The sequence below is a fragment of the Peromyscus leucopus genome, chromosome 10 (assembly GCF_004664715.2).
Source record: "Peromyscus leucopus breed LL Stock chromosome 10, UCI_PerLeu_2.1, whole genome shotgun sequence".
Lineage (NCBI taxonomy): Eukaryota > Metazoa > Chordata > Mammalia > Rodentia > Cricetidae > Peromyscus > Peromyscus leucopus.
Genome location: NC_051071.1, coordinates 56410589 through 56423058, shown reverse-complemented (window position 1 = coordinate 56423058; position 12470 = coordinate 56410589). Strand labels below are relative to the sequence as shown.

The window sequence follows — 12470 nt, the reverse complement described above, 5'->3', positions numbered from 1 at the left end:
GCAGATAAAGGGGCGGGGCCAGACTTCCCATGCTCACATTCTCCACTGACCCCGTCAACAAGGTCAGCTCTACTGTGCTGCCCAGGTGAGGTACAGGGCCCATTTTTCCAAGTGCTTCAGCTCTTAGGGGGAGGGTCAGTTCCCTAGCCTTCTGCAGGTGGCAAGAGGTGGGGGTGGGACATCTCTCCCTTGCCCACACCTCTGCATGACAGAGGAGTATCAGGACCAGCTCTCCCCTGCTCATGCCCTCAGGGCTGGCTCACCCTGGCAGCCACCAACAGAGTCGGTTCTACTGTACTGCCCAGGTGAGATGCAGTGCCTGTTTTCCTGGGTGCTGCAGCTGGTGAGGGAATGGGTCAGCTCCCCAGCTTTCGTGGTGAAGGGGGAAAGACATCTTTCCCTCATGCTTGCCACCACATGGCAGATGAAAGTGGTGGGACCAGCTCTCCCACTCTTCGCCTCCTCAGAGCCAGTTTGCTCAAGTCCCTACCCTACAGAGTCAGCTCTGCTGTGCTGCCCAGGCAAGGTGTAGGATTCACTCTCCCTGGTGAGGGACAGGTATTGGTGAAATTATTAAGGCCACTCCATGTAGTTAAAAGGATATTTATTTAATGGCGTAACTTACAAATTAAGGGATAGGTAGGTCACGGGGTCTGGGGAAGGTGTATCACAATCCAGCGGTGTTCTCTGGAGCTCTGCTCGGTCCACCTCCACCATTCAGGGTCCCGGGTCCCGGGTCCCGGAACGGAGAGAGCTTGCCCATCCAGATCTTGGGTCTCCAGGCGCCTCCCCTCGCCCTGCCTAGTAGGCGTGACAGTTGCCAGAGTCTCAATGGGGGTTGGAACTTCCACATCAAAGCTGGAATGGCTACCCACTACAGAAAGGGCCAGTTCTCCCAAGCATTCCAGTCAGTGAGGGATCAGGGACAACTCTGTGCAACCCTATCCTCTGGGCCTTTGGGCCTTTGGGGGTAATAGGAGCCACAGATACAACATAGATCATGGCTGCAGCATGGCCACAGGTGCTGACATGGCCCTTGGCTGCAGCCCCGGCCCAGACATCACCGTGACCCCAGATACCTAGCAAGCCACCCACCTTAGCCTGTTCCCCACCACCTTCACCTCTTCAGATCTGCCTCTCTGCATAGGACATGGACCATTCTCTCTCTCTTTCTCCTACACGTCACTGTATATTTTCTCACCATAATAGTGCCCGACCACTTGGTGCCACAAGGCACCCGGGCAAACCTCTGTCTTCTCCCTACTGTCCAGGCCAGGCCACCAAGGGAGAAGGCATGTAGGTCTCCTCCTGCTCAGTCCTGGGCTATTATTCTTAAGACTTGATTATTTCAATCCTCCCTGAGGGTTTCATCTCAGTTTTTGTATTTATAAAATCTCGGGCAACTAGAGGTACTGTGAAGAACATTATGCAAATATTCTTTATGGTCCCATGTATCATATTAGAAATATTATCTTTGCTAGTGAGTATGAAACAGAGAATTGTAATTATAAGAAAACAGAGATGGGAAGGGGAGGTCTATGTGCCAGATACTTTCTTGGGGAAAATGGATTCTGAGACTAATGTGCATGAAAAAAAAATCACATTTCAAAACCTGATTTAATTTTAGTTCTTTTCAGATGAACTGTACAAACTGCTAGAGGTAGAATCACAGCAAAATGTGTATTTTTAATTTCACTGTGCATGGAGCTTGAATTTCCCTGATGTAAAAATTAAAAAACCCTTTGACCCCTGTCTTCATATGCTTCACTCGTCTACACTGAATTTTTATTTTCTCACAAATTAAAACCCGTTTCTTTCGGGAAAGAGCCCATTAAAGGAACAAATCTTCCTTGAAAGTATTCTGAAACAAGCCTTGCCTTCATCCTTGTGTAATTTCATTTGCAATCTGAGAGCCAACTGGAGCATGCCAGAAGCAGCTGATGAGGGGATGAAGTAGTGATATCTTACGTAACAAGATTAGCTTCCTCTTTCGGAAGGATAAAGCATGCAGCAGACAAGCTGTGATTTCACTGTTGGAGTACCTGTTACTCGTGCATGGGAATATTAAGGGAAGCAGCTTGCCTTCCAGTGTTTGTATATTAGTGACACAACAGTATGGACCTTGCCAATGACATGAGGAAAAAAGAGCTAACAACAAATGTGATGCAAAGCATAGGGGAATGCAGTGTGTGTGTGTGTGTGTGTGTGTGTGTGTGTGTGTGTGTGTGTGTATAAGAAGAAAAAACAGAAGTGGGAAAACAAAATGATGCTTGAGCAAACTAGGAACATTCAATGGAGAATGCAAACAATTATTATTGTAGTTCATATCCCATACCCTGTAAACAAATTAAATCATGTACATGTAAAATGCAGGGGGGGGGGAGATATAAGGTTTTCTTCAGGCCATGGTCTTAATCACTTTCAGCAAATAAAACTACAGTAATCATGATTCTAAATTCTTAAGGACTAAAGACACAAGATCCTTCCTCCAAATCTTACCTGTTATAAATTTTGCAAGTATAGACACCTACCAATATAAACAGAATGGCACACACACACACACACACACACACACACACAGAGAGAGAGAGAGAGAGAGAGAGAGAGAGAGAGAGAGAGAGAGAGAGAGAGAGAGAGAGAGAGAGAGAATATGCGGATCATAGGCCTTTGGTGCTGATACTATTTATGAATGTAAATTACCTAAAACATGCTGTGATATGTGTCTGTGCACAGTGTATCAACAAAGTGCTTTTGAACCTGCCAATATGAGATCACTAAAGAGAGTGATTATTCTTAGATTATTCTTCATAAACATTTTCTGGACTGGGGAAATTGAAGGAAGAGTTAATAAAAAATTGGACAACTTTCTGTGGTGAATATTTATTAGCCAACTTTAAGAATCCAAAATAGGCATGATCTCTTATGTAAATTAGCCTATATTCAATTATGTGCAACTTACAGTCTATTATATAATCTACTATATGGACAGCTCATTTTTCATGAATATACAGAAGAGTTCCAAGAGAACTTGGGGAAACTTTAAATGTAATTCTTTCTGAGTTAAACAGTTGTGTCAACATATAATAGATCAGAGCATACATAAGCATATTCGATTTACAGAGGAAGCCTAGCTTCCCTATTTCAAAGTAAGTTTTAACTGAATACAAAATAATAATAAAAGGAAGCCTATGTCCATTAGAAAGGAGTTAGCCAAAACCTGAAGTACAGTAAAGAGAAAGTCAAAGATGGATAGTTGTGTCCGTGGAGGAGACACCATTTTCTTCAGGCACATTCAAAAGTTCCTGTCTCAAGGTAAGGCCATTCCTTTGTTCAGGATATACAGATCATATAATCTAATCTCACCATCAGATATTAAGTCCATCCAGTGATTCTTCTTTGTCGTAACTCATTACTCCCCTAGCCTCTTTTTTTATTGTTTTTATTAGCAATATTATATCAATAATGGGTTTCATGATGGCTTATTTTTAATGTACGAAATATATTTTGATTATACTCATCCCCCATTAACTTTTCTTGCTGCCTTCTTCCCTTCCCTAGATTCTGTTCCTTTTCTGAACAGTTCCTCCTTCTATTTCCATGTGGTATGGCGTGTGTGTATGTGTGTGTGTGTGTGTGTGTGTGTGTGTGTGTATCCCCAAATGAGTTTCCATGGGATTGTTACAGAAAACATAGGACCGTGTGTTTGAGGTTACTTATAGAATAGGGAAATGTATTTAAGCATGCATGTAAAGAAAGGGAAGTTAGGATATACAAAACTGAAGTTGGTATTTACCTACAGGGGTCAGTGAAATGTGCTCTGAGTAAATGGCACTTGCATGTGGAACATTAGCTGCATAGCTACCTAAGGATACTACTTCCCAAGGCTGTATGCTTTTACTATTAGACTCTGTGACTCTATTCTCATGCTTTTTCTTAGCTTAAGATGTCTTTAAAGAAAGAAACAAGCAAGGAGAGATGTACGTTAACCAAGAGGAGTTATTGATAGGCTTTTAAGACACTCAGGGATAATCAGAGAACTTTCTGTTTCTGTCTCTGCCCTTGCTCTGGTGTCCGCAGAGATTTGTGACAGATCCTTTAGTATGCTTCCTCTTTCTCAGACATCCCCCTGCTTTATGTTCTTTAATCCCAGTTACTGTTCAGAAGCTTCCACAAAACGGATGGCAGCACAATCCTCCGAGGTTGTAATTACGCTTTCAAAATAAAAATGCTCTATTGGGTTCTGCCTATTTTTCAGCAAACCTCTCTATACTACCAAAAAATGAATGAAGCCTTATCTCATAATATTTACAAGAAAGATGTCTCATCTAGTAGGCATAGTTTTATATCTGGATCATAGAATATATTTCTACGTTTTCAGGCAGCACCAGAATATATAGAGTTATTTATGGGTGTGTGTATGTATATGTATATTCAAAAACATATGCTCAAATATATAAAATCACACACACACACACACACACATATAGTAACATGTATTGCCATAGATAACTCTATATATATTCTGGTGCTACCTTAAAACATAGAAATGCATGTTATAAGCCATACACACACACACACACACACACACACACACACACACACACACACATACACACACACACTCATCAAATATCCCCTTCTTTGTATTTTTGAAAACAAAATACTTTAAGATTAAATTTCTCCCAGTTTTTACTTTTTCTGAACATTTCTGTGAATAAGTCATTTTCATTATGGGAAACTGACTGGCAGGATAGATAGGTGGAGGAGGTAAAAATGGCAGTGGCTTGTTGCAGGATTTGAAGTTCATGAAGAGCAGGGCACAAAATTACCTTCCTGTCTCTAGTGCTGTGTGCTTCTTGCAAATGCCAATGGGAACTGGGGAAAGCGTGATGAAGATGGGCTGGGCTGCAGAATCACACATGTCAGATGGCAGGTGCTCTGCTTATTGGCATTGTACAGCCATTGGCACATTAATCTCTCTTCTCTGAGAGGAAGCCCATTATTCTTCAACTTCCTGTGAAAATTTAACTAGACAACTAATTTCTTCAATTAGACAAGGAAAGGGTCACACTGTAGTATTCTCTTGCCATATAATTAAGCGTGACTCTTATTATACATTCTGTTTCTGTTTCTTCTGTACTGCAAACTTTGGGACATGGGTAGAGTCTCGAGCTTTGCACACACTAGGCTAGCACTCTACACTGAATGAAATCCACATCTCGCACGTCTTTTTATTTTGCTTGTTTGTTTTAAAAACAGAAGCACATTGATTTTTTTCCTTTTACCCCCTCTTATTCACTGTCTCTTTTTACTTGTTTCCCGTTCTTTGTCAACATTATGATCCAAAGTTCATCTCTGGAATTCCCCTGTGCCCTTCAGGGGTAAATCTCCTACTGTTAATTCCTTTGCACTCCTTCTCAGACTATGGGATGTTACTACTAAATTTACTACTAAAACTGCAAACTTAAGCTTGGGTCACTCAAATCAAATGACATATATTCTCCCTTAGACATTAAAGACTTATTCAGTATTTCACCATTATCAAATCAACCCTCTTTGAATTTCTTAGATCCTCTAGTACATAAAACACAGTCTCAACTTGTATTTCATGTGGAAAATGAGTGCAATGAGATACAAACCTTTGCCACTTGGTGCTTTCTATTTCAGGACTACATCCACAGCCATCCTCTCCTCCCATCTGGCCTCTTGCCTAAAGTGAGTTCTCCCATCTGTGCTAAGATTCCATTCTTCTCTGCTTCTTCAAGAATGACACTCATAAATTATTCCCTCATCCTTGATTTCTTCTCTATGCCTTAACATTTTAAAGTTTCTACCATTCTGCACTGAGATATAGTCTCTTGTGTTGAAAAATCGATAAGATTAATTTCATGACTCTAGCCACTTCATAGGCCGCTTTTCTCTTCTTCACAGTCAGGTGTGGTGAAACTGTGTTCCCCAAAATATTGTGCACCCTAATAAATTTACCTGGGGTCAGAGAGCAGAACAACTACTAGATATAGAAGCCAGAAAATGGTGGCACACCTGCCTTTAATCCTAGCATTCAAGAGGCAGAGATCTGTCTGGATCTCTGTGAGTTCAAGGCCACACTGGAAACAGCCAGGCATGGTGACACTCGCCTTTAATCCCAGGAAGTGATGGCAGGAGCAGAAAGGTATATAAGGCGTGAGGACCAGGAACTAAGTCTGGTTAAGCTTTTAGGCCTTTAGCACCAGTTCAGCTGAGATTCATTCTGGATGAGGACTCAGAGTCTTCCAGTCTGAGGAGACAGGATCAGTTGAGGAACTGTCAAGGTGAGGAAGCTGTGGCTTATTCTGCTTCTCTGATCTTCCAGCGTTCACCCCAAAACTGGCTCCAGGTTTGTTTTCATTAATAAGACCTTTTAAGATTCATGCTACAGTCAGGTACTAAAGTTATATATCTTCACTCTATCTATTTCTTCATTTCTCTCATTCTGTATGTTACCACTCTGTCTGCTTTCATCAAGAGCCTCTTAATTTTGTACCTGCAAAGTGACCCATGGCATTCTTGTTCCTATAACCAGAACACCCTTGCCATCCTCATTTGTCTGAGCCCAAAATATAGTTTTCTCATTTTCAAAGTTTTCAGAGCTCTTTGAAACTTCACTGGGACAAAAGATGCAGCATCATAACAATGAAAATCAACCAGAAATGATACAAGTAGTGGATAAAATGTGTGATATTTAGAGTAGAGAAGACAGCGTGCATGGAACTGATACAGATTTTACTACAGGGACTGCAACACAATACACTAGAGTTAACAGTGGGCTTTTCACAAAAGTCAAGAAGTGTTCCAGGTTTAGTGTCAACAAACACAAAAATCCACGAGGTTCAATCAGGTAAATTATAAAGATCTCTGAGATGCAGCTTTTCTCCTTTGTAAACCACAAGCTCAGCAAATCAACCCCATCCTGAAAATTCTTCCTAATACAGAGCCTGATCTGTGGGAACACTACTGCTATTGACTATTGGAGAAGTAAAGAAGGCTTAGAACATAAGGATGCTCTTGACCCAGAGTTGGCAAACAATTTTAAATGAAAGTACCACACAACAAATACTTTAGACTTTATGGGGTGTATGCTTTCTGTTCGGATCCTCAAGTCCATTATTGCAGAGTGAAAGCACTCTAAACCACCCCTAAGGAAATGGACATATTTTAAAGCAAAACATTGTTTCCTGTGTAACATACTTGAAACCACAACATCAGCAAAGGAGAGAAATTAAAAGACAGTTAAATACGTCCAGTAGTGAAAGGAAGTCTCTCCTCACAATTTACTATCTCCTTGTTAGAATAACTACAGGTTTATGACTACTTTTTTAATCTCTACATCCTACTGGAATATTGCTTGTTAGCACACACAAATATTTAAATATTTATGTAGAATCACAGTTGGTCTTCCAATTCAAGGTGCTATTAACTAGGACAGATACACACAACTGGAGACAAAAGAAATTTCATTGGCTCATAGGAGTTAATATAACACTTCTTTTATATCTATGAATTTACAATGAAATGACAGTCCACATTGTAAAATAAAATAAATATGTCAATTAACAGATAACACACATACACGTGTATACACACACACACACACACACACATACACACACACACACACACACACACACACACACACTAAAAGCTGTCCTGAATAAAATAGAAATTATTGATAGAACAAAAGAAAATTAAAAGGTAATCCCAGTTGCCCTTTAACGTTATAGATATATCTTGAGCCTACTGGAAGGACAAATCATAAATTATTAGAGCATTAGGAGGAAATGAAAGTGAAAGATTTTTGAAAGGTAGAATAAGCATAGTAAAGGAATACAGATCCAAAGAAGAAAACTAAAAAAAAAAAGATGAAAAATAAGATGAATGATGAAAAAATAAGAGAATCTACAGAATTTGAACACACAGAAATAAAAATTATGTGAAAGCTTAATGTAGCTGGAGGGCTTCTCTCCAGGTTCCCCAAGCCCCGCAGTCCCACAATCCACTTATAAAATAATCACTCAGACGCTTATATCACTTATAAACTGTATGGCCATGGCAGGCTTCTTGCTAACTGCTCTTTTATCTTAAATTAACCCATTTCTATAAATCTATACCTTGCCACGTGGCTGGTGGCTTCCCGGCGTCTTTACATGCTCTTCTCCTGGCGGTGGCTGCAGTGTCTCTCTCCCAGCCTTCTGCTTCCCAGAATTCTCCTCTCTCCTTGTCCCACCTACCTCCTGCCTGGTCATTGGCCATCAGTGTTTTATTTACATAGAGTGATATCCACAGCACTTCCCCTTTCTTCTTTTTTTAAAAAGGAAGGTTTTAACTTTAACATGGTAAAATTACATATAACAAAACAATTACCGAGCAAGAATTATAGTTACAATATTAAAGAAGATGTCCTATCTATCTTATATTTGTGAGTTTAAGGTTTTATAGCTAACTTATCTTTTATCATAACTGAGGAAAATACGACTATCTAGCCTTCAACCACATTAAAGACCTGAGAAGGAACATAATGGTACCTGAGAAATGGTAGACGGATGCAAGCAACTTCGGGAATCTTGCAAGAGTAGACCAAGACAGCTGGCAGCCTGGACAGTCACCTGATGTTTCTCAGCATTGTTGGTGCATTCAAATTGGCTACAGGCCTAGAGTATCTGACAGACCATTTTCAGAAGCAGGAATTCTGAGAGACCATCTTACCCTGTCTTGGCAGAGTACATTGGTCGCTTTCCTTGTGTCCCGCTTGTCCAGAAAGGACAGCATTGCATTTGTACTGTCAGCCGTCAAGGCAAGGGCAGTTCTTTGCCCAGTAGGCCATTTTGTGCCAAAAAGACAAACTTCCAAATGGAAATGTCTTAGAAGCCCAACATTCTCTCGGGATCAATTGGTGCAGCCAGGAGCAATTGTGTCTCACGTCAACAGAATTCTAAGTTATTTAAATGCCATATTCTCTAGGTCTATGAAGTGTTTGAAGATTACCTATCTATCTGAAATATATCTATGTATACCTAGAAGACTTAACTAACATGGCTACAAATATGATTATCATAGATGACTGATTATTAATCTATTTTTAATCATCCATTACAATTTTAAATGAGTTAAACATAATACCTCAAACAAGAATAGAAATATACATATACAGTATAACAAAATTAACTTCAAGTTTGTATCAATAAACTAAAATTTTTACCAATGCAAAACATTTTAAACATAAACTAAAATCTATACCAATGTAAAACACCCCAAACAAGTTGCTCCTTAAAAGCAGGCTCATTAATCTACCCCTTTATCTTATCATCTCCATATCCTCCTATATATCTATATTATATCCCCCCTTCTTTTTTAGAAAGAGATCACATTTATAATCAACCTGTTTCAAATAAAAATATTGGTTTTTCTCTGTCCCACACCAGAGGGCTCTTCTGATTTGGGACACAAGAATCTTTTAACCATTTTTTTTTTTAAAGCAATATGTCTGGGTTTAGAGGGGGAGTGAGCCAATTCCACCTCTAAAGCCAGCTTGGTATATTTGGGAATTTGGGCGTAGCATCTCTTACTACTTCCTGCTGGAGGGGGGCGCTGTATCTTATGGGGATACAAAGAAAATTTTAGACCTATGGGGTAGTCCGTGAGGCTGTATTGTGTGAACCAGTTGCCTTGAAACCGGTCTGGATGTTGGATCATCTGGGCCATGGTGTCATCGGAGTCCTTTCAGGGGGTCTTGGCTGGTGAAACCTGATGTATCTTAATCTGGAACAAGTCCACAGCCTCTGGCTTTCTGTGGAGACAAAAGCAGAACTTCTTTTCCAAAGTAACATATCCTTATATCCAAATTTTGAAGTCAAGGTACTTTTAAAATATACATTTTGGCATAACTCAACAGCTTTTGTAATCAAATGTTTTTCTTCAGTTACGAATATCAAAGACAACATAATCCAGATTCTCTGTGTGGTAGCCATCGTTACGTGGCTTATTTTTTATATTACCTTGAGCCTTGAGCCTATTGATTTAAACTGTACCATTGTAAGCCTGAAACGGCGCTGTGGCTGCTGGCTCCGCCCATTTCAGCTTCCCAACATGGCAGTGGTACGTTTTCCGCCAGCTCTGGGAGTCATCAAGTCTCAGAAATAGTGGGTCTAAGCTTTTATCAAAGCAGCATGTAGCCCAGAAACCTCTTTTTTTTTTTTTTTTTTTTTAAATACTAGTAAAGACTAAATCTACCACACAGCTTAATTTGCCGCTGGCAGATGCCTCATTTCCGCCATACTGCCGGTCAAACGCACCCGCCAGGAACCCGCCAGTGTTCAAACCTGCGTTTTGCGGCGTCTAGCTGCTCATATGAGACAAGAAGCAGGAACCTGGTTTTGGCTCTGTTTAGAATTGGTTATTAAATATTCTCAGGTTTAAGGTGGAAACTCGAGCCGTTGGGCGCCATTTGTAGCTGGAGGGCTTCTCTCCAGGTTCCCCAAGCCCCGCAGTCCCACAATCCACTTATAAAATAATCACTCAGACGCTTATATCACTTATAAACTGTATGGCCATGGCAGGCTTCTTGCTAACTGCTCTTTTATCTTAAATTAACCCATTTCTATAAATCTATACCTTGCCACGTGGCTGGTGGCTTCCCGGCGTCTTTACATGCTCTTCTCCTGGCGGTGGCTGCAGTGTCTCTCTCCCAGCCTTCTGCTTCCCAGAATTCTCCTCTCTCCTTGTTCCACCTACCTCCTGCCTGGTCATTGGCCATCAGTGTTTTATTTACATAGAGTGATATCCACAGCAGCTTAAGTAACAGGAAAATGCATGCTGAGGAAGCCCACAGTATGCCAAAGGGAGATTAAAGTGTACACTATATAGGCATAGACTTACTCTCCACATATTCTCCATAAATGGGCACAAGTTGTTTAGGGATGGAAATAACTAACAAAAAGGACTTGAACAATAAAATTAAAGAATATCAAGATTTAAAGGGATAGCCTTGAAACCATCCAGAAAGAAACAAACTAAATGTCTGTGAATGGAGTTCAATGATAGACTCCCACCTAGCATGTATGGTGCCCCGAGTTCAACCTCAGTCATTGCAATACTGAGTGATTATGTTAAATTATGTTGAATCCAGTGGACTAGAACTCATTAAGATGTGAAACTTCAGAACAATGGCTAAGCCTAAGAAAAGAATGCACTGAAATTACACTTCTATATTTTGATATTTTATTAATCAACTATAGGAGGAAAATACAAATATTTTAAGACACGGCTCCCTCAGAAATTGTATCAAAACTTTACAAAACTTCACTAAAGTAAAATATGACATGACTGTCACATTCATTAACTGTAGCAGCTGTGGTTACCTGAATAAATTCAAGGCAAAATGCCCACATGGTTGGACAAGAGGAACTCCAGGCTGCACCCCTTACTGAGGAATTATTGACAGCTGAGAGTTGCTGAGAGGGGAGCATTTTTTTTAAAATAATGTTTAAAGTGCTATGGATCAAATGAATGAGCACACATAATTTACATAATTGAGCAAATATAATTCTTATGGCTGCTTTATGAATTACTCTAGTTTGCTTTTCTGTTGTTCTGATAAAACATTCTGATAAAATGGTTATTTCAATTGGTATGTCTCTACTACAGTCCATCACTGAAGAAAGTCAGGGCAGTAACTCAAGGCTGGAACAGGAAACAGAAACCATGGAAACAGAAAGAGAAACTGGAAACAGGAACTCTGCTTGCTGACTTACTACACATTGTTCAAATGAAACATTCAAATAGGATTTATATTTAAAGCATCCCTTCATCAGATCTGCAAACCTCTGCAATTTGGAAATGACATACAAATTATATTGTATGCTCTGATTGTTCTTATAATTAAATAAATGTATTTATTTATTTTACATCCCAACTGCAGTTTCCCCTCCCTCCTCTTCTCCTGTTCCCCAACCACCACTTCCCTCCTCCCTCATCCCCCAATCCACTCCTTCCCCATTTCTGTTCATAAAGGCACAGAACAGAAGATAAAGAGGCCTCCCATGGGAATCACCAAAACATGGCATATCAAGTTGCAGTAGGACTAAGCTCCTTCCCTTGCATTAAAGCTGGGCAAGGACACAGTATGAGGTATAGGTTCTTGGAAGCCAACCAAAGCATTAGGGACCGTCTCTTCTTCCACCACTTGGAGTCCCACAAATGGATCAAGCTACACAACTGTCACATATATGTAGACAGTCTAGGTCAGTCCCATGCAGGCTACCTACCTATTGGTCCAGAGTCTGTGAGCTCCTATGAGACCAGGTTAGCTATTTCTGTGGGTTCCCTTGTGATGACTTTGAATCCCTGACTCATAAATCCTATATCCCTCTCTTCAAGATTCCATGAGGTTGGCACAGTGCTTGGCTGTGGATCTCTGCATCTGTTTTCATCAGTCA

The 12470-nt window shown here is 40.4% G+C and overlaps 1 long non-coding RNA gene across 1 annotated transcript; it reads left to right on the top strand.

Moving 5' to 3' along the window:
- The first annotated feature begins 7637 nt into the window (after positions 1 to 7637).
- On the top strand, positions 7638 to 12055 carry LOC114710409. Its single transcript, XR_003737055.1, has 2 exons — positions 7638 to 7982; positions 10832 to 12055. It is a non-coding gene; the product is annotated as an uncharacterized LOC114710409 (long non-coding RNA).
- Positions 12056 to 12470: the final 415 nt, after the last annotated feature.